Source organism: Ochotona princeps, chromosome 19, assembly GCF_030435755.1.
Source record: "Ochotona princeps isolate mOchPri1 chromosome 19, mOchPri1.hap1, whole genome shotgun sequence".
Lineage (NCBI taxonomy): Eukaryota > Metazoa > Chordata > Mammalia > Lagomorpha > Ochotonidae > Ochotona > Ochotona princeps.
The window spans coordinates 360,631-381,567 of NC_080850.1; the positions used below are offsets into that span (position 1 = coordinate 360,631).

General features: G+C 50.3%; 1 long non-coding RNA gene across 1 annotated transcript in view; it reads left to right on the forward strand.

Moving 5' to 3' along the window:
* The first annotated feature begins 3,667 nt into the window (after nt 1-3,667).
* The window catches only part of LOC131482685 (uncharacterized), a 45,940-nt gene continuing 28,670 nt past the window's right edge, over nt 3,668-20,937 (forward strand). The window contains exon 1 of the long non-coding RNA XR_009247235.1: nt 3,668-3,789. This is a non-coding gene — a long non-coding RNA (uncharacterized LOC131482685). The remainder of the gene's footprint in view (nt 3,790-20,937) is intronic.

Consider the following 20,937-nt stretch of genomic DNA (forward strand, 5'->3'; position numbering starts at 1 on the left):
ACACAGGGATAGAATCAGCATGTTAATCCTCCCTCACAGCTGTTGTCATGTCAAACGCAGTGAGATGTGGCTCACACTAACCTCATCTCTGGGTCACTGTCAAAGGAACTGCACTTCAGCTTTCAGCTTATCTCCAGGATGGTGTTGTGGGGTGCAAACAAGATCATGCCGGGCATGTCTCAGGTTTATTAAGGAGTCTTTGTTAACCAAGTTTGGTGATAACAGGGCCCACTAGAAATTAACAAATGCCAAGTCCATGTGGCAATACACTCTGAATGGAAAGCTTGAGAGGCAGAAATGGTCAATACTCAGATGTCTGTCTGTTAATCTAAAGACTTATGTTCCAGCTTCCCCAGTAATATGTTATCCTAAAGAGACATACAGTGAACAGCCTGGACAGACTTACAAGGCTGCAGACCTTCCCATTTCCCTGCCTTCTCTGCCCACATTCCATTATTGCTAGGCCTCACCTCTCCTGGAAGTTTGGAAAGTAAACACGTTAATAATACAAAACTTGACCAAGGGCTATGGATGTGGGACACACCACTGGAAGGACAAGTAATCTGATGCGGTGGGGTGTTGTGGGGTGGGGGACTGAAGGCATGCAGCCTGTGGCCGACAGGGCAGGGTGGCCGGCAGGAGGGATCCAGCACTGAGGGAGCAGGATCACTGTCTGAGCCTGACTGGCTCTCAGCAACAGATGGTGGACAGTGTGACAGTGTGCTTGGGCTAGAGGTGCACTGGCACTGGCTCACCATAGCTGGCCCTGGGCAAGTGGGGAAACAGAGGGAGCATGTTAGAGGCTCATCCTTCCCCCAGCACAATTTGGCCCTGAAGTGGACGACTACAGTGCTATGGGAGCAGGGACATTGACCAGGACAACTTGGCTCTGAAGTAGATGGTGGGAGGACAGTGGGTGTACAGTGCACCGGCTGCTCCTGCCTGGGCCTGGAAAAAGCTGCCAGTGGGTGCCTTTGGTCCTTGGCTTGTTGTTGTGACCCTTGTCCCTGGAGTACAACAGTGTGTGTGCCGGGCACACATGGGGGTACTAGCTAAGCCTTCTTGACCCAGGATTGGACAGCGGGCAGGATGTAGTTGCTGTTCAAGCACACATGGTCCTGGAGCTCCTGACAGGTGGGTTGCAGCTGATCGGGTTGTGTTCTTGGCCTGGTTTTGCAGTGGCAATCAGGGTAGCATGGCCCTGGAAGAGACAGTGGATGATGGGTAGCATGGGGACTTACAGGATGTGGTCTGAGTGAGCAGCTGGCACAGTGGGAGGACTGGGAAGCATGGCATGCTGTCTCTGATATGGCCCAGGCAAAGGCCCAGAGTTGGGGTGCGGGGTGTGTGATGCTAGCTGAACCTGCCTAACCCTGGAGCATACAGTGAGTGGGGATGCGAGGCCTGGAAGCTAAGGGTGCTGTGCAGGATGCACTGGCCTAGGTGGCTTGCATGACGTGACCCTAGAGTGCATGGTGTGCATGCTGGGTCCCGTGAAGCAACCTCTGAATAGGCCTAGCCCTAGAACCTCAGGAGGGTGATGTGGTTCGAGACACGAGAAGGCAGGTAAGCCTTGTATAAGTTTCTAAAACCCAGGAGGAAACACAGAACATGTCACATAAATCAGCCCAGTAGGTGGGGTCCATTTATAGTCTTAAGCTTGTGCTACATTTAGTGAAAACCAGCCACTGTGGCAATGCATTAGCAAAATTAACAAATAATAGGGGTCTGGAACGATGGCTCAGTGACTAATCCTTGGCTTGTATGTGTGCTGGGATCCTTGGCTTGTATGTGTTGCCTGTTCATACCAGCAGCTCCACTTCCCATCCAGCTCCCTGTTGTGGCCTGGGAAAGCAGTCGAGGATGGTACCAAGCCTTGGGACCCTGCACACACATGCAATACCTGGATGAGGATTTTGACATCAGATCTACACGGTCCTGGCTGTTGTAGCCACTTGTGAAGGGAACCAGCAGATGGATGCAAGATTTTTTCTTGTCTCTCCTTCTCTATGTAAATCTGTCTTTCCAATAAATACATAAATAAGTAAATATCAAATAAAACTAGTAAGTCATTAAGAAAGAAATACCTTGGAATTAATAAATTTCTGCGATATAAACATCATCCTTCATAAAACTTGTAATCATTTACAAGATTATGAGAGGATTTTCTGAAATACTTAGGAGTGAGATGTATTAAAATAGGTGCCGGGTAATAGCCTAAAGGCCTAAAGGCCTTGCCTTGTGTGTGCTGGGATTGCATTTGAGCACCAGTTCTAATCCCAGCAGCCCTGTTTCCCATCCAGTTCCCTGCTTGTGGGCTGCAAGAGCTGTTGAAGCCTTGGTGTCCTATACCTCTATGGGAGACCTGGAGGAGGCTCTGGGCTCCTGGCTTCAGACTTGTGCAGCACCAGCCTTTGTGGCTGCTTGGGGAGTGAATCAGCAGGTGGAAAATCTTCCTCTGTCTCTCCTCCTCTCTGTATATCTGACTTTCCAACATTTTTAAAACATCCCTAAATCAAATGTTTTAAAACAGAAACCAAAAGTCATAAGTTGTGGAAACTAAGTTACAAAAATACATAACATAACGTAACATATCATAATATAACATAGGAAATATGTATTACATATGTCACTGCAGGTTTTCTTTTGCTCGATTGAATCAGGACAAGCCCTCTTCTCACTATGTCTCTTATACATTGCTGTGAATGTGTAATCAGAAAATTAAACACAGAAAGGAAATTAGAGCAGAATGGTCATGTTTTAAGCCACAATACTATCAATGTACACTAACGGGCCTTTTGTTGGAAAATCGAACTTAAAATGATGAGAGAATCAAGCTAGATTTCTGGACAGGAGATCAATATATACAATCAAGTTACTATGTACTAATAAGAAACAGATAAGGAACACTATGAAAACAAAAAATACAGACCAGAAACTGAACAACAGTCAGAGAAATGAGATTGAACAGATTAATTTATATCATATTTTCAAATATTCTTCAGTTATATATATTTCTTAAAAATTTACTTATTTTCATTGCAAAGTAAGATATACAGAGTGGAGGAGAGACAGAGAGGAAGTTGTTCTGTCCATTGATTCACTCCCCAAGTGATCACATCAACGGGAGCTGCGCCGATCCAAAGCCAGAATCCAGGGAAATCCTCCAGATGCCAAGGCTTTGGGCTGTGCTCAAATTGCTTTCCCATGGCACAAGCAGGGAGCAGGATGGGCAGGCAGGATGCGCCGGGATTAGAACTGAAACCCATATAGGATCCTGCTGTGTTCAAGGCAAGGACTTTAGTTTCCAGGGCACCTCGCCGGGCACAGATCTGCATTTAAAAAATGAACTGCTGGGTAAAAAAGCCAATGTGAAGAAAAGTCCCAGAAACTATGGAATATTCAGTGAGGGGCATCTGAGGTGGACTGATGTGAGAGGCGACAGCGGCCCCTGCTGTTGGAAGGCTCAAACTGCAAGAGAGGAGGCCCCTTCCAGCCTGAGGTGAAGCCCCGCCCCTCACTCCCCCTCCCTCCAGAATCCTAACTGTCTTGCTTTGTGATTGTGATTGGCTGCGCATTGTGACGTCATGTGTAGTTGTGAGAGCGGTCCAATCAGGGGTGCCCAGGAAGCCCTGTGAAACTAGGCGGGAGGCTGTTGTGGGCGCTGCCATAGCCACGTTGCTGGTTGTGCTGGTGGAGAGGCGCAGGTGGCTGAGCCAGTGCGTCCATGTGAGCTCCCTCCCCGCAGGAGCCTCTGCAGGACCCCCGACTCGTGAGAAGCTGGGAAGGGTGAGTGTGTGAGAGCATCTCCTGAGGCCCCAGGGCGGGCGGGCGGGCGGGGGCCAGGAGGGGGCCCTTGGGGTCCTCACTCTGCAGCACTGACCTTGAACACTAGGCCTCCCAGTTGAACCCATTGTGCAGTGAGGAGGGGAGAGTGCCCCGGACAGTGCAACCTTCATGTTGGGCAGGATTTATTTTTTATTTTGCCCTTATTTTCCTGATTTGAGCCACAGCGTCTCGAGCCCCCAGCTCAGTCCTCAGTGAAGCTCCTCCTAAGGGTCTGGGGCAGTTTTCTTGTTGCTGACACCAGAGCAGCACAGACTCCAGCAGTTAGAACAAACAGCCTTGTTTTCCTGCGAGTTTTGCTGCAAGGTTGAGGGGCAGCATGTGGTGCTGGCGCTGTGCTTGGCAGAGGCCTGGGGTGGCACAGCGACCTTGTAGACAAGTCAAGGGAGTGCACGGGGACTCACACAAAGGGGCTTCTCTAGAAGGACCTGCTGAAGGAGCTGTGAAGGCAGCACTACTAATTTATCCTGATGGCTTCTGGTATGTTGTCACACATTCCCTTAAGTTCTCACAATTGGGATTAAATGTCCCCATGAGTTGTAGAGGGAATAAGTCAGGTTCAGCAGAGAGCATTAAGGCAGGGAATAAATCTGTGAATGTCCAGAACTCTTGTCTCAATGCCAAGTGCTGCTCTGTGTCCTGAAAAATCACAACAAGAGTCACTATTTCCTCCAAGATACAATTCAGTAAGTTGTCTTTTTTCTTTTCTATCTCACAGAATAAGTATTCGCTCTTATTTTTTTTTTTTGCGAGATGGATTTATTTTATTAATATGTATTTAAATAGCTGAGTGACAGAAATAAATATTTCCCACGGATTCCCTTCCCAAATGTCTGTTGACAGCCAGGACTTGAACAATTTTTTTTTTTTTTTTTTTTTTTTTTTTTTAGCATTAACTCTTTAGAAGAACTGTTTGCTGTGAACAGCAGGCATGGGAGAAAAGCAGTGAATGCCCACCTGACACAGCACAGGAAGGCATCATTGCCCTGTGTGGGTGTGTGTGACAGTGGTTAAGATGACATTGGGACTCCTGTGTCTCCATCAGAATGCCTGGGTTTCAGTTCTGTGCAAATGCAGTGTGCAGCTACTGGCCAGGCTGGGAGGCAGCAGACAGTGGCTTGGGTAGCAGTGTGAAAAACCTGACTTAATTTGGGTCTTGTGGCTGTGGCAGGCATGTGGGAAGTGAGAGAGTGGATGAAAAATTCTGCCCAGTAAATAAGAAAAAAACTTAATGAAGCTGTTAGAAACTCCTCAACTTTTTTTTTTTTTTAAGATTTTATTATTATTGGAAAGCCTGATGTACAGAGAGGAGGAGAGACAGAGAGGAAGATCTTCCATCCAATGGTTCAATCCCAAAGTGAGCCGCAACAGGGCGGTGCTGCGCTGATCCGATGCTGGGAACCTGGAACCTCTTCCGGGTCTCCCACGTGGGTGCAGGGTCCCAAAGCTTTGGGCCACCCTTAACTGCTTTCCCAGGACACAAGCAGGGAGCTGGATGGGAAGTGGAGCTGCTGGGTTTACAACCGGCACCCATATGGGATCCCGGGGCATTCAAGGCGAGGACTTAAGCCGCTAGGCCACATCACCAGGCCCACACCTCAACTTTTGATCCCTCATTCAAACAATTACATGGTCCTCCCTACACTTATTTTCTGTGTCTGAGTTTCAAAACGGTTTGTAACAAACAAAATGGCTATGTTATCCTCTTTCTCACTCATTCCCTCTGAAAGATAGCAGTAGATTGGGGGTTATCATTCAGAGTGGCAGCTGATGCCCTAAAACTGGAGAGCGTTTATAGTGGTCCATCTGTTTTATATAGTTAACCGCTTGGAACATTAATATATTCTTTACCCATCCTGAGCTCCATCCCTTGGTGACATAATAATATAATCTAAAGAAATGATTGATGTACCCTGGGTTCTCTCAGCCTTGGCTAGCTAAGGAGTAAAACCTTGGCAAAGCCCAGGTACATCCTAGGGTAGTGAGCTTGGGATACACAGCAGTTTCATTTTGCAGCCACAAGTTGGTTTAGTCAGAGGATAATTTGTACCAAGAAAGAATCTTTGTGAAGGTGAAAATTTGGTGGCCTACACACTTCTCAATTTGTGAGCGTATTTGTGACTGGTTTCATAAGTTATTTCTGGGAATATTTGCGGTGGTCTAATTCTGGTGGCAGAAAGGGTAATAAAAAAATGTGAGTGTATTTGATTTGTTTACTAAAAAGTTAGTATCATTTGTGCTCAATGTCTGGAATAAGAGTCTTTTCAAAAATATCATTTTATTATTATTTTGTTTTGAAAGCAGATACACAGAGAGGAGAGACAGAGATGAAGATTTTCTGTTCATTGATTCACTCCTGAAGGGACTGCAAAGGCCTGAGTTGCGCCAATGCAAAGCCAGGAGCCCAGAGCCTCTTCTGGGTCTCCCACATAGGTGCAGGTTCCCAAGGCTTTGGTCTGTCCTCCACCTCTTCCCCAGGCCACAGGCAGAGAGTTGAATTGGAAAGGAGGGTCATTGGGATTAAAACCGGCACCTACATGGGATCCCGACCCATGCAGGAGGAGGATTTTAGCTGCTAGGATACTGCGCTGGACCCCCTGCATAACTTCTTAAAGGGGACAAAAGATCCAAAAGAGCTGACACCTGCTGTTCACTAACATTAACCTGCATCTGTGTATAGAGATAGAGCATTGACCCTGAGGCCTGTATTAATTGCAGATGATGAAATAACTGAATTGTTCTGTAATGAGTCGTTGGTGGCAAATTGGTATTAAGCAAACATAACACATCTGGTATTAAAAAAAAAAAAAATCACAGAGGCCACAGCCTTCACTTAATCTTAAATGTGTGGTTGCAGTAGAGAGCTAAATGTTGGAGGAGACACTGCAGCCTGTGAGGAGTTCCCAGGTCCACACTGTCACATTTCTGGCTGCTTAGAATTCTCAGTCAATTCAGTGAGCCACCTTGTGCACTGTGTCCTCAGTGAGAGTGATCCCCTATGCCTGGGAAGGTGGCGAAGCTGCTGAGTGTGGGTCTCCCTGTGAAGTGTAAGCAGGCTGCTTCCCAGAGCTCATTCTCTGTCATGTCCTGGTGCTTTGATTTCCAGTTTGCTCACTTAGGCAGGGATGCAGGCCTGTCTGCTGAGCCACTGTGAGCTGCATCTGAGGCCAGCCTGTCCCGCATGCCACTGCAGGCTCATCAGGTTCTGACAGTGTCCCCAATAACCCTAACCCGCATGCCAGCCCATCCAGGCCCAGCTGGGCTATGCTGCCCCACAGTGAGTCTCTAGCATGCCCCCTCCCACAAGCTCACTGCACCAGGGCCAGATGATCTCAGCCAGCACGCTATGTGCTCACAGCCACCATCGCCTGCTCCAAGACAGCTCTGCCGGTGTCCCCTGAGCCACATCTCAGCCCACCCTGTCACCCTGCAGGCTGCTCTAAGGCTAGGTCATTTTTGCCACAGCAACCTGCCCCACAGCAGGTATACTCCGCCAACCTGCTGGCACTGGATCCAGGCCCAGGCTGTTAGGCTGCACCCACCCCCTGCCTATATTCCCAATGAACCTGTAGCACACCCACCCAGTCCACAGTTTTATAGCCAGGCCAATTCGGCCATCTATTTCTTCAGACAGCCTCTTGCCCACCAGCCACTATCACACTTGGTAGCCTCGGCTGGTTCTGCCTCCCCTGCACCCCCACCCCACCCGACACAATGACCTGTTGTCCAGGGTGGAGCCAGGCCTCCTGGGCCAGCGTACATGGACCCCAGTCTTCATGTACCACACTCTGCCTGCATTCCAATGCCAGGCCACCCCACTCAGCACCTACACTTCCCCTAGCACTCATGCCTGGCTCCCTGCTGCAGGGACAGGCTTGCTTGGAGAGAGACACCTTATCTCTAACCCACCTGACCCTCCTTGCCGCAGGTATCTCAAGAGCAGGTAGAATCAGCTAGTGCTTGCCATGTGTCTTGCACCTCTAACACGCCCCAGGATGGCCACTCCAGGGCCTGGCCAGCTTGCATGGTGCCCTTGCTCTCTTTACCCACTTGTCACTTGCTCCAGAGCCAAAAGGTCCAGTCTGATGACCCCCCTACACCTCTAGGCCTTGAAGTGCTCCAGGGCCAGGCCCACTCTTCCCAAGACCCCAGCACACCTGCCCACCTGCTCCATTTGCTGCTGTAAAACCAGGTGGGTTCTGCCAGTCATATTGTACCCCCAACAGGCTGCTTGCCCACCTGCCGCTCCAGGGCAAGGTTGACTTGACCTGCCAGGTAGCCCATAGACCACTGGTGCACATTTAGCTAGTATCCCCCGTGCCCCCAGCCTGACATATTTGTACTCCATTTACAACCCTGCTCCCCTTAACCCCACCCATCTTTCCTAGCTTGCCTGTAACCACTCCAGGATCAGGTGGGCTCAACTGGTGCTCCATGAACATCTAACCCTCCCTCACCATTGCCCCCTACTGCTGATCTAGGGCCAGGCCTGTTCAGACAGCACTTCACAGCCTGAGCATGCACTCCATCTGCTCCAGGGCCACATCACCCAAGCCAGCTAGGCCAGTCCACCCCTCAACCCTTGCTCACAGGTCTCTCAGCGCCACATGCTGCTTGGTTGGTATTCACATGTGCACCCAGTACACACATGGTGCATTCCAGAGCCAGTGAGTCATGGCAGTAAGGGTTGCCGGGATTAGAACTGGCGCCCACATGGGAACCCGGGGTGTTCAAGGCAAGGACTATGGCCGCTAGGCCATGCCGCCGGGCCCCTCCTATTGCATTTTGATTCCTTTGAATCCAAGTGTTTTCTTAACTGACAGACTCTACTAAATATACATATATATGTAGAGAGAGGTTGAGAGAGAATGTGTGTGTGTGTGTGTGTGTGTAGCAGGAGAATATTAGTGACATCATAAATTTTATTTTATTTTTATTGTAGAGTCAGATCTACAGAGAGAAGGAGAGAGATAAATATCTTCCATCCACTGGTTCACTCCGCAAGTGGCAAGCACAGCCAAAGCTGAGCTGATCTGAAGCCAGGAGCCAGGAGCCAGCAGCCTGCTCCAGATCTCCCACATGGGTGCAGAGTTTCAAGGCTTTTACCCCAAAACTACTGCTTTCTCAGGCCACAAGCAGGAAGCTGGAATGTAAGTGGAGCTGCTCACACACAAACTGGCACCCATAATGGATCCCTGGCATGCCAGGCTAGGATTTAGCCACTAGGCTATTGTACTGGATTCAAGTATGTTACTTTGATTCAGGGTCTTTACTGTCAATCAGTTTGATGTTTATTCCACCATTAAGATTCTCTGGAATCTTTACATATCATTTGATCATTTTCTTTTTTTTTTTTTTTTAAAGATTTATTCATTTTATTACAGCCAGATATACACAGAGAAGGAGAGACAGAGAGGAAGATCCTCCGTCCGATGATTCAGTCCCCAAGTGAGCCACAACGGGCCGATGTGCGCTGATCCGATGCTGGGAACCTGGAACCTCTTCCGGGTCTCCCACGCGGGTGCAGTGTCCCAAAGTTTTGGGCCGTCCTCAACTGCTTTCCCAGGCCACAAGCAAGGAGCTGGATGGGAAGTGGAGCTGCTGGGATTAGAACCGGCGCCCATATGGGATCCCGGGGCTTTCAAGGCGAGGACCTTAGTCGCTAGGCCACGTCGCCGGGCCCAATCATTTGATCATTTTCTTAACTGACTAAAATATTTTGCAAACAATCTCTCTTTGTTGATTATGTTAATGGCCTTAACACTTCGCTGTAATACCCCTAAGTTTCTGAAACATTTGATAAACCATCTGATGGAAGATCTCTTTCCCTGTGTTACCATGCCTTTCAAATCAATCAATCTGCCATGCCTTCAGTGGAGGGTCCCTTGTTCCCTGTACTGTGACCTACAGGAAGGTGCAGGTACCCACCAGCATGGCCTGAGACAGGCAGAGAGGAGTGTGCAGCTGGCCCTGTGTCAAACCCTGTGCTGGGTCACAGCAGGCTGTGGGATGAAGTCACACAGGAAATGGCACCAGGAGTCCATCTTGCAAGCACCAGCAGAGTAAGGGTGATGAGTCTCCGCATGCAGCCACACACGAACAGCAAAGACAGGGGCCACAGAGCAAAAACAGAGGAAACTACCCACTGGGAACCTGTACGCATCTCTGGAAGACCATAGCCCAGACAGCTAGTTTGTGGGGAACAGGAGAGAGGTAGTAAATGGAGGGAAGCAACATGGGCCAAGGAAGATGCCAGCCCCTGATCCCAGAGTTAGTCCCTTACCTGGACCTGGAGTAGCAGTTATGGTGGAAGTGGGAGATGCATGGTGGGCGCAGGGTGAACAGAGCTGCCTCTGGAGTGGCAGTCAGGAGAGTCCCCTGAAGATGGCTCTGTGCCACTGGCCAAGTCTGCCTGGTCCTGGAGTACCAAGCAGGGCAGTGGGCAGGCTACATGTTAGAGGACCATAGCCATGTCCCCAGGCTTGGGGTGGGTGCTCAGGGCTTGTGAAGCAGCCACAGAACAGGTGTGGCCTAGAGCAGGAAGCTGGGATTCAGCTAAGTCAGCCTGGCTCTGGAGTGGCTTGAAGGCTTGCTCAGAATGTGGGTTGGAGTGGAGTGGGGGGTTTATTGATGTTAGTGATGTGGCCTGGCCCTGGAGTGGAAATCTGGGGGTTGAAGGCAGAGGGGGCGCTGTCCAAACTGCCTTGGCTCTGTAACAGCAGCCACTGCCACGGGCTGGGCAGGCTAGAGTCCTAGGGTGGCCAGTGCATCCAGATTGTCTATATTAATAGGCAGGGTGGGATTGCTAGATTTGCTACTGGCACAGTGAAAGCAGGAGGTGGGCTAATGGTCTGCTGGGTGTGCCGGGTGGCTGAGTGACTGTGCCTGGCCCTAGGGCAGCTGCTGTGAGGCAGGTCAGGCTGGCTAGTTGTGTTGGGGATGCCGGGTTTTGAGGCCCTGGTGATGCAGCAGACAGCATTGAGTGCTGGGGTGGCGGTGGTGCAGGCATGGTTGGCTGAGCACACCTGGACCTGGAGAGGCTGGCTGGTGGGTCTGGGGGTAGGGTTGCCATCCAAGTTGGTCCGGTTCTGCAACAGCCAGGGGACCAGCAGGACAGTTATGCTGGGTGTGTGGGGATGCTGGAAGGGCCTGTGTGGTCCTGAAGAGCAGGTGGTGTAGGGAGGGAGATCGGGACATCAGGGGCATGGGAGAGTTGGTGTGAGCCTGGAGTAGTCTTGCAGGGCGTTGGCACTAGAGGCACTGGCAGGAGTGCTAGAGGCATGGTGGGCACAGGACAAGCAGGCCTGGAGCTTCAGAAAGAGTGTGGTGCCTGCAGGATGGAGTGCTTGTACACTGGCCCAAGTGGCCTGTCCTGGCCTTGGAACAGTGGGCATGTTATCAGGGCTGATAGTCAGAGGCGCAGAGTACCAGTGTGTCAGCAGCTGAGCACTCCCGACCAGTCCTGAGGAGTCTGGTGGGTCGGCGGCTGTCAGAGAGAGCAGGTTACTGGCTGAGCCAGGCTGGCCTTGAGCTGCTGATGGGGCAGATGGACAGGCTTGCTACGTGCATGTTGGGGTTGATGGGATGGTAGTAGAGCCTTCCAAACCCTGGAGGGTTTGACAAGCAGGCTGGGAGCTCAGGAAGTGCCATCTGGGCCCATCTGACCTGGCATGCCACAGCTGGTTAGTGGGGTGGGTGTGTTTTGTGGCATGTTATTCTGGCCAAGCCAGTCTGTCCCTGGAGTGGCAGGCAGAGCCACCAGGAGTAGCCTGAGCGAGGCATGATAGGCGGGGTGGAAGCACAGGTTTTTCCTGCCCAGAAGACCTGTGTGTGCTGCAGCAACCAAGGCAGGACTTCTAGAGGCACTGTGGGTCCAGGGAGAGTGAGGCTAGACCTGAGGATCAAGGTGGATGGCAGAGGTGGCAGGGTCTGTGGTAGAGCCAGCCTAGAACTGATGTGGTAAACAGGGCAGCTGGTGGACTGCTTGGTGTGTGTGGTTGGTCCACAGAACTGGCCTAGGCTTCAAGCAGTGAGCAGGGCTGGAGGGCCTGCGTGTTAAAGGCTTGTGGATGGTTTTCCACCTGGCCCTATAGCCACGAACAGGTAGGCGGGGGGACATGGTGGGCATCACGTGAGCTGGTGTGAGCCCTAAGTGTCAAGCGGGATGGTGGGCAGGCATGCTTAATGAAAGGAGATGCTGGCCTAGCCTGCCTGACCCTGGAGCAAGCAGAAGGCAGTTGTGGACATGAAGGCGCTGGAGTAGTGTGTGAGGAGTCAGACTGGATCTCCTGGCCCCTTTAAACTGTGAGAACAGGGTCTTCCCCTATTTCCATGTCCTTCCTGTTCCCTTCCTCTGGGGAGGGAACACAGGGATAGAATCAGCATGTTAATCCTCCCTCACAGCTGTTGTCATGTCAAACGCAGTGAGATGTGGCTCACACTAACCTCATCTCTGGGTCACTGTCAAAGGAACTGCACTTCAGCTTTCAGCTTATCTCCAGGATGGTGTTGTGGGGTGCAAGCAAGATCATGCCGGGCATGTCTCAGGTTTATTAAGGAATCTTTGTTAACCAAGTTTGGTGATAACAGGGCCCACTAGAAATTAACAAATGCCAAGTCCATGTGGCAATACACTCTGAATGGAAAACCCCGAGAGGCAGAAATGGTCAATACTCAGATGTCTGTCTGTTAATCTAAAGACCTATGTCCCAGCTTCCCCAGCAATATAAGTTATCCTAAAGAGATATACAGCGAACAGCCAGGACAGACTTACAAGGCTGCAGACATCAACATAACTCTGGAAAGTAAACACGTTAATAATACAAAGTATCTTAGAAGTAACATCTTCACTGTTATGTTCAAACAGTGAACAGAAAGTGAGGAACACAGACACACAGCAGCCATGCACAGGGGTTACCTGTCCTCAGACAGGTTCTGGGAGGCCTAGAGTCAGAGTTTCGGAGCCACGGAAGCACATGACCAAGAGAGTGAGCCCCTCCCAATAAGGAGCCTTTATTGGGGTTTGTGAGGGGAGTGGTTACACAGTAATGCAATACCTCCCCCTCTCAGGTTCCAGGTGATGATGGTGAGTGTCCCAGGTGGGCAGAAGGGAAAGCCTAGATGGAGTGGGGGCTGTGTCTTTCAAGCTGGTGACCCTGAACTGGCTGCCTACCCTAGCCACAAGAAAGAAGCCACAAGTCTGACCCTCTTTTTTCTGGGCAAGGTGGTAGACATTACTGCCCATTGCGAATAAGTTTTTTTCTCTCCTCCGGGGTGATTCATGTGAAACCCTCCCTGAGACAGTGCATAAAAGACACTATTTCTACCATTTTCTATGGTCTTTCCTCCCTTGGACCCCATCCTGCCACTAGGGCAGCAACTATTTTCCTTCCTCTTATTAAATAAATCCTGCTTTGCAAACTAGAGTTGTCTGTATGAAAATTGTGTCTTGTGAGACAAGAACAAGGTTCTTGCTGCTTGTTATGCTTCAAATGCCTTGCAACTCTAGCCCACCTTGCCCTGGGCCAGCAGGAAGTCCTCATGGGCAGACAGGCTAGAGTTGAATGTTGGGGCTGCCCAGCTGGCCTGGCTTGGAGGAGCTTGCAGAAGGGCTATGGATGTGGGACACACCACTGGAAGGACAAGTAATCTGATGCAGTGGGCATGTTGTGGGGTGGGGGACTCAAGGCATGCAGGGTGGCCGACAGGGCAGGGTGGCTGGCAGAAGGGACCCAGCACTGAGGGAACAGGATCACTGACTGAGCCCGACTGGCTCTCAGCAACAGATGGTGGACAGTGTGACAATGAGATTGGGCTAGAGGTGCACTGGCACTGGCTCACCATGCCTGGCCCTGGATGGGCAAATGGGGAGACAGAGGGAGCGTGTTAGAGGCTCACCCTTCCCCCAGCAAAATTTGGTCCTGAAGTGGACGACTACAGTGCTGTGGGAGCAGGGACACTGGCCAGGACAACTTGGCTCTGAAGTAGATGGTGGGGGGAGAGCAGGTGTAGAGTACACTGGCCCTGTAAAAACTGCCAGTGGACAACTTGGGTCCTTGGCTTGTTGTCTTGACCCCTTGTCCCTGGAGCACAACAGTGTTTGTGCCCAGCAAGCATGGGGGTGCCAGCTAAGCCCTCTTGGCCCAGGATTGGACAACGGGCAGGGTGGAGTCACTGTTCAAGCACACGTGGCCCTGAAGCTCCTGGCAGGCAGGTTGCAGCTGATGGGGTTTGTCCTCAGCCTGGTTTTGCAGTGGCAATCAGGGAAGCATATCCCTGGTGAGACAGTGGATGGTGGGCAGTCGGTGGACTCACAGGGTGTGGTCTGAGTGAGCAGCTGGCACAGTGGGAGGACTGGGATTGCATGGCATGCTGTCTGATAGGGTCCAGGCAAAGGCCCAGAGTTGGGGTGCTGTGTGTGATGCTAAAGTAGGTGAGACTGCGCAGCCTGCAAGCTAACGATGCTGTGCAGGATGCACTGGCCTAGGCGGCTTGGATGACATGGCCCTAGAGTGCATGGTGTGCATGCTGGGCCTGTGAGGCAACCTCTAAATAGGCCTAGCCCTAGAACCTCAGGAGGGGACTGTGGAGGAGGAAGGCCTAGAGGGGCGTGAGGCACCAGCTGTGTCCACCTGACCCTGGATGACTTGCAGACAAGCCGGGAAGAGGGGCCTGGAGCATTGATTGTTGGCAAAATGGACAGCAGGCAGGCTTGGGGCACAGGAGATGCTGGCTCAAACAGCAGGTCCTTTCAGCAGTGGTGTATGAGCTGCCTGAGCAGGGCAAGTTCATGGAGCCTCAGGTGGGCGAGGAGTCTGCTAGGGGCGCTGGGTGGCTGGCAGAGCCTACCTGGTTCTGCTGCAGCAAGCAGAACAGCCTGCCGGGGTGTGTGTGTGTGTGTGTGTGTGTGTGTTTGGTGGATGCAGTGGATTGCAGGCAGAATTTGCCTGACCTTGGAGTGGCAGGCATAGTGGGAAGGCTAGAGGCTCCGGGATCATCGACCTAGTCCCTGAAGCTCTCTGGAGCACTCAGCAGGCAGGCTAGGGGAGCGTGGGCTCCATTGATGCTGGCGTGATCCTGGAGTACTATCCTGATGGGTGCTAGAGGTGCAGGGTGAGCAGGCAGATTGATTCTGTTTGCCTTCAGCAACCTGGGATGCAGAGGGCCAGGAGGACTGGAAGTTCCTGCAGTAGGGGACAGGGCAGGAGTGCTAGAGGAAGTGAAGGATAATGGGTGGGTCTGACCATGGAATGCAGGCTGAGTGTCTTGCAAGAAGGCTGGGAGAGACTGGCTCCACCCTGGAGCAGGGGGCATAGTGATGGGAACCCCGGGCCAGTGGCCAGTCCAGCATACCCTACCCAGGGAGAGGCTGTGTGAGTGAACAGGATCGTTGCCCAGCTCGCCTGGCACTAGAGCTGTGACTGGGCAGACATGCTACAGGTTCATAGGGGTAGGGGGAAAAGAGGCGCATGACCAAGGTCACTGGGCCCTGGACTGACAGGCATGTCCACCAGGTTCACCTATTCTTCTATGGGGGTGGCTGTGGCCAAGCCAACCTGGCCCTAGAGCAGCATGTGGGGTGTCAGGGTAGGCTGAGAAGCGATGCTAGGGACTTTGGCAAAACTGTCCTGGCCCAAGAGGGGTGCAGCAGCGGCTGTGAGCACTTGGGGCACTGGCTAAGACCACCTGGCCGTGTTGCAGATGGCTTGTGGGAGGGGTCATTGTAGAGACTCACTGTGGGCCAGCACAGCCCAGCTGGGCCTGGAAGGGCTGACAGGTGGGTTAGGATTGTTGGGGATCTAGGCACAAGCTCTTTTAGCCCTGGAGTGGCATGTAGGGACAGCAACCTAGAGGTGAGTCGCTCAGCTGCTGAGTAAGCCTGCACATGCAGTGCTGGCATGGTCATTGGGGGTTGAAGTCGCTGGCACCTTCCAGGGGAAATCAGCTACCAGGACAGTGGCACTGGCAGACAGCCTTGCATCAAAAAGGGGCAGAGGCTGTGGTGAAAATCATTCACTTGACTGCTGCTTATTTGTTTTTCAAGGTTTATTTATTTTTATTACAAAGTCAGATATACAGAGAGGAGGAGAGACAGAGAGGAAGATCTTCCAACCAATGATTCATTCCCTAAGTGAGAGCAACAGACAGTGCTGTGCCGATCCGAAGCCGGGAACCTGGAACCTCTTCCGGGTCTCCCACGCAGGTGCAGGGTCCCAAGGCATTGGGCCGTCCTTGACTGTTTTCCCAGGCCACAAGCAGGGAGCTGGATGGGAAGTGGAGCTGCTGGGATTAGAACCGGCACCCATATGGTATCCTGGGGCATTCAAGGTGAAGACTTTAGCCAATAGGCCATGCCGCCAGGCCCTAAATGTATTTTTAAAAAAGATTTATTTACTTCCTATTAGAAAGTCAAATTTCAGAGATAATGAGAAACATAGTGGAAGGTCTTCCATCTGCTGGTTCACTCCACAAGGGGCAGCCTCTATTGGAGCTGAGATGATCTAATGCCAGGAGCCAGAAGCCTTCACCAGGTTTCCTGTGTGGTTGCAGGGTCCCAAGGCTTTGGGCCATCCTCAACTGCTTTCCCAGGCCACAAGCAGGGAGCTAGGAGGGAAGTGGAGCAGCTGGGACATGAACTGACACCCATATGGGATCCCAGCATGTGCAAGGAAAGGACATTTGCACTTGGCTACCACAACTTGCCTAAAAACTATTTTTACAAGTGCTAATTCCAAAATTTATCTTGTTACAGAAGTTAAATAAAGTGCCAGAATTGGAAGCTTTTGGAATTCTGAGTACCTGTCAAGAATGCCTTGAAGGCATAAATTATCTGATTGCAATAGAATCTGTTTACATAATAGGGTACAGATCAGATTCTCCTCCTGTCTCTGTATCTTACTTAGCAATAAAAATAAACTAAATCTTTTACAAAAAAAGCAAATAATTGTATTTAATCACAAACAAACATTGTCCATAGGTCACAAGAGGCTAGTTATTCTTATTTTTATAGACAATGTTTATCTCAGTTAAATAAAAAATGTTTAAAGATTTATTTATTTTTATAGCAAACTCAGTTATACAGAGAGGAGATTTGTCTGATGATTCTCTCCGCAAGTGACCGCAATGACTGAAGCTGCACCATTCCGAAGCCAGGAGCCAGGAACTTCTTCCAGGTCTACCACGTGGGTGCAGGGTCCCAAGGCTTTGGGCCATCGTCAGCTGCATTCACAGGCCACAAGCAGGGAGCTGGATGGGAAGCGGGGCTGCCAGGATTAGAACCGGTGTCCATATGGAGTCCTAGCGCATTTTAGGCGAGAAGTTTAGCCGCTAGACCAATATGCCAGGGCCTAAATCAAAATTGAAGATGTAGAAATCTCTGGTTGAATATTCATTGCTTTTGGAGGGCTCTGCTCTAGCAAGTTACTGGACAAGTTTTGAAAGTAACGTTTTGATTTGTTTTGTTTTTAAGTAGATGTTACTTAGCTTGTCCTGTACCCCATCCCTCTGGATTAGGGGTGGGTTGCGTGTGGTTGAAGCATACAAAAGAGAAAAGAAAATGCTTAAATCTTGGAAAAACTGCAGTTTCAAGCAGAGGAAGAGGGAGGAGGAGGGGGATAAGTGGTTGTGGCTGCTCAGGTTCTCAGTGAGGAAAGCTAGCTAGGGAACTTCAGACAGAGGAGGGTGAAGGAAGGAGTGAGATGTGAGAAGTAGGTGGAGCCCAGTGTGATTTAGATGGGAGAGAGTGGAGGGAAATATTGATTATTGATCAGATCGTATAATATTGCTTTACAGGCAGTTGGCTTATGCTGTAGGCACAAGGAATATTCAAGTGGCTGCACGAGCCAGAACTGAGCTGATCCTAACTTAGGAGCTAGGAACTTCTTCCGAGTCTCCCATATGGGTATAAGAGTTCTTATACTTTGCACCATCCTCCACTGTTTTTCCAGGCCACAAGGAGGGAGCTGGATGGGAAGTGGGGCCACCAGGACAGGAAACATTGCTCAAATGGGATCCTTGCTAGTGTAAGACGAGGACTTTTATCCACTAGGCTGCTGTGTCATGCCCAAATGATAGATTTCTATAATGACAAACTGCAAGGATGAGCACAGGTCGCATTCATGTGAGGTGTTGAAATTTCCAATGACCTATAGTCCCAGGAACAAGGTCAGAGTTATACACATCCAGGCCCAGCTCCAGACACGTAGGGCTCGAGACATGAGGAGGCAGACAAGGCTTGTGAAAGTTCATAAAACACAGCATGAAGTACAGAACATGTCACATAAACCTGCACAGTAGGTGGGGATCCATTTATAGTCTCAATTTTATATTGCATATAGTGGCAATCCATTAACAATATTCACAAATAATAGGGGTCTGGCACGATGGCTCAGTGGCTAAATCCTCAGCTCACATGTGCTGGGATCCTATATGTGCACCAGTTCATGGCCTAGCTGCTCCACTTCCCATCCAGCTCCCTGTTGTGGCCTGAGAAGGCAGTACATGATGTCACAGAGTCTTGGGACCCTGCTCACATATGGGATACCTGAATGAGGCTCCTGGCTTCAGATCAACTCGGGTCTGGCTGTTGTGTCCACTTGTGAAGGGAACGAGCAGATTCAAGGCTTTTCTTTCTGTCTCTCCTTCTGTATGTAAATTTGTTTTTCCAATAAATAAATAAACACAAAAATAAATTAGTGAAAGTCATTAAGAAGGAAATGGCATGTAAACAATAAATTTCAGGAATATAAACAATTCTTCATAAAACTTGTAATCTTTCACGAGATTATGAGAGGATTTTCTGAAATACGTAGGTGTAAGATGTTTTAAAACAGGGCCTGGGGTAGTAGCCTAGTGGTCTAGCCCCTTGCCTTGTATGTGGCAGGATTGCATTTGGGCACCAGTTCTAACCCCAGCAGCCTTGCTTCCCATCCAGCTCCCCGCTTGTGGCTAGGAAAGCTGTTAAGGATGGTCCAAAGCCACGAGACCCTGTATCCACGTGAAGACTGGGAAGAGGCTCTAGGCTCCTGGCTTCAGACTGGCACAACTCTGGCAATTGTGCCCACTTAGAGAGTGAATCAGCAGAAGGAAGATCTTCTCTGTCTCTCCTCCTCTTGTATATCCTACTTTCCAACAATAATTTTTAAAAATCCTTACAAGAGATATGTTATAAAACAAAAACCAAAAGCCACACATTATGGAAACCAAGTAACAGATATAAATATATACTGCATAACACAGGAAATATACATATAATATTAATTACAGGCCTGGCGGCGTGGCCTAGCGGCTAAAGTCCTCGCCTTGAAAGCCCCGGGATCCCATATGGGCGCCGGTTCTAATCCAAGTAGCTCCACTTCCCATCCAGCTCCTGCTTGTGGCCTGGGAAAGCAGTCAAGGACGGCCCAAAGCTTTGGGACCCTGCACTCGCGTGGGAGACCCGGAAGAGGTTCCTGGTCCCGGCATGGAATTGGCACGTACCGGCCCGTTGCGACTCACTTGGGGAGTGAAACATCTGATGGAAGATCTTCCTCTCTGTCTCTCCTCCTCTGTGTATATCCGGCTTTCCAATAATAATAAAAAAAAAAATCTTTTAAAAAAATATTAATTACATATAGCACTCACTGCTGGTTTTATTTTGCTAGATTGAATCTGGACAAGCCCCCTTCTCTCTGTGTCTGTCACACATTGTTGTGAATGTGTAACCAGGAAATTAAACCCAGAAAGGAAATTGTAGCAGAATGATCAAGGTTTTTTTGGTAAGATTTATTTATTTTATTGGAAAAGCAGATGTACACAGAGAGGAGAGACAGAGAGGAAGGTCTTGCATCCGATGATTCACTTCCCAAGTGGCCCTAAGGGCCAGTAAGGTGCCAATCCGAAGCCAATAGCCAGAAACTTCTTTCCGGGTCTCCCTCACATGTGCAGATTCCCAAGGCTTTGGGCCATCCTTGACTGCTTTCCCAAGCCACTAGCAGGGAGCTGGATGGGAAATGGAGCTGCCTGGATTAGAACCAGCCCCCATAAGGGATCCCGGGGCATTCAAGGCGAGGGCCCTAACCATTGCACTATCGTGCTGGGCCCAATGGTCAAGTTTTAAGCTGCAAAACTATCAATGTACAATAATGGCCCTTTTGTGGAAAACCAAATTTAAACAGAGCGGAGAATCAAGCAGGATTTCTGGGTAGGAGATCAACATACAGAAAAAAATTACTATGTGCTAATAAGAAAAAGATATGGAACAGTATGAAAATAAAAACACAAACCAGGAAATAAACATGAGCAGCAGAAATCAGATTGAAAAGATTAATTTATGTATTTTCAAGCATAGTTCAGTTGGGCATTTTGAAAGTTCGAATGAACTAATGGGAAAAAAGCAAATGCAAAGAAAAAAAGTCCCAGAATCTCTTGAACATTCAGTGAGGTGCATCTGAGACACCTGCCATCTGTTTCTGGGTTTCCAGAGAGGGAAGGAGAGGCCAGGAGGTGGACTGATGTCAGAGGCGACAGTGGCCCCTGCTGTTGGAAGGCTCAAGCTGCAAGAGAGGAAGCCCCTTCCAGGCTGAGGTGAAGCCCATCCCTCCGTCCCCTTCACTCCCCCTCCTCCAGAATCCTACCTGAGTGCCCTTTGTGATTCTGCTTGGCTGCACATTGTGACATCATGCGTAGTCAAGGTCTGTCCAATCAGGCTCACACAGGAAGCCCTGTGGCAGAAGGCGGGAGGTTGTTGTGGGCGCCGCCATAGCCACGTTGCTGGTTGTGCAGGTGGCTGAGCCAGTGCGTCCCTGTGAGCTCCCTCCCCACAGGAGCCTCTGCAGGACCCCCGACTCGTCAGAAGCTGGGAAGGGTGAGTGTGTGAGAGCATCCCCTGAGGCCCCGGGGTGGGCGGGCGGGGGCCAGGAGGGGTCCCTTGGGGTCCTCACTCTGCAGCATTGACCTTGAACACTAGGGCTCCCAGTTGAACCCATTGTGCAGTGAGGAGGGGGGAGTGCCGGGAAAGTTCTACCTTTAGGTTGGGCAGGATTTCCTTTTTATTGTTCAGATTCTTGATTTGATCCACAGCATTTGAAGCCCCCAGCTCAGTCCTCAGTGAAG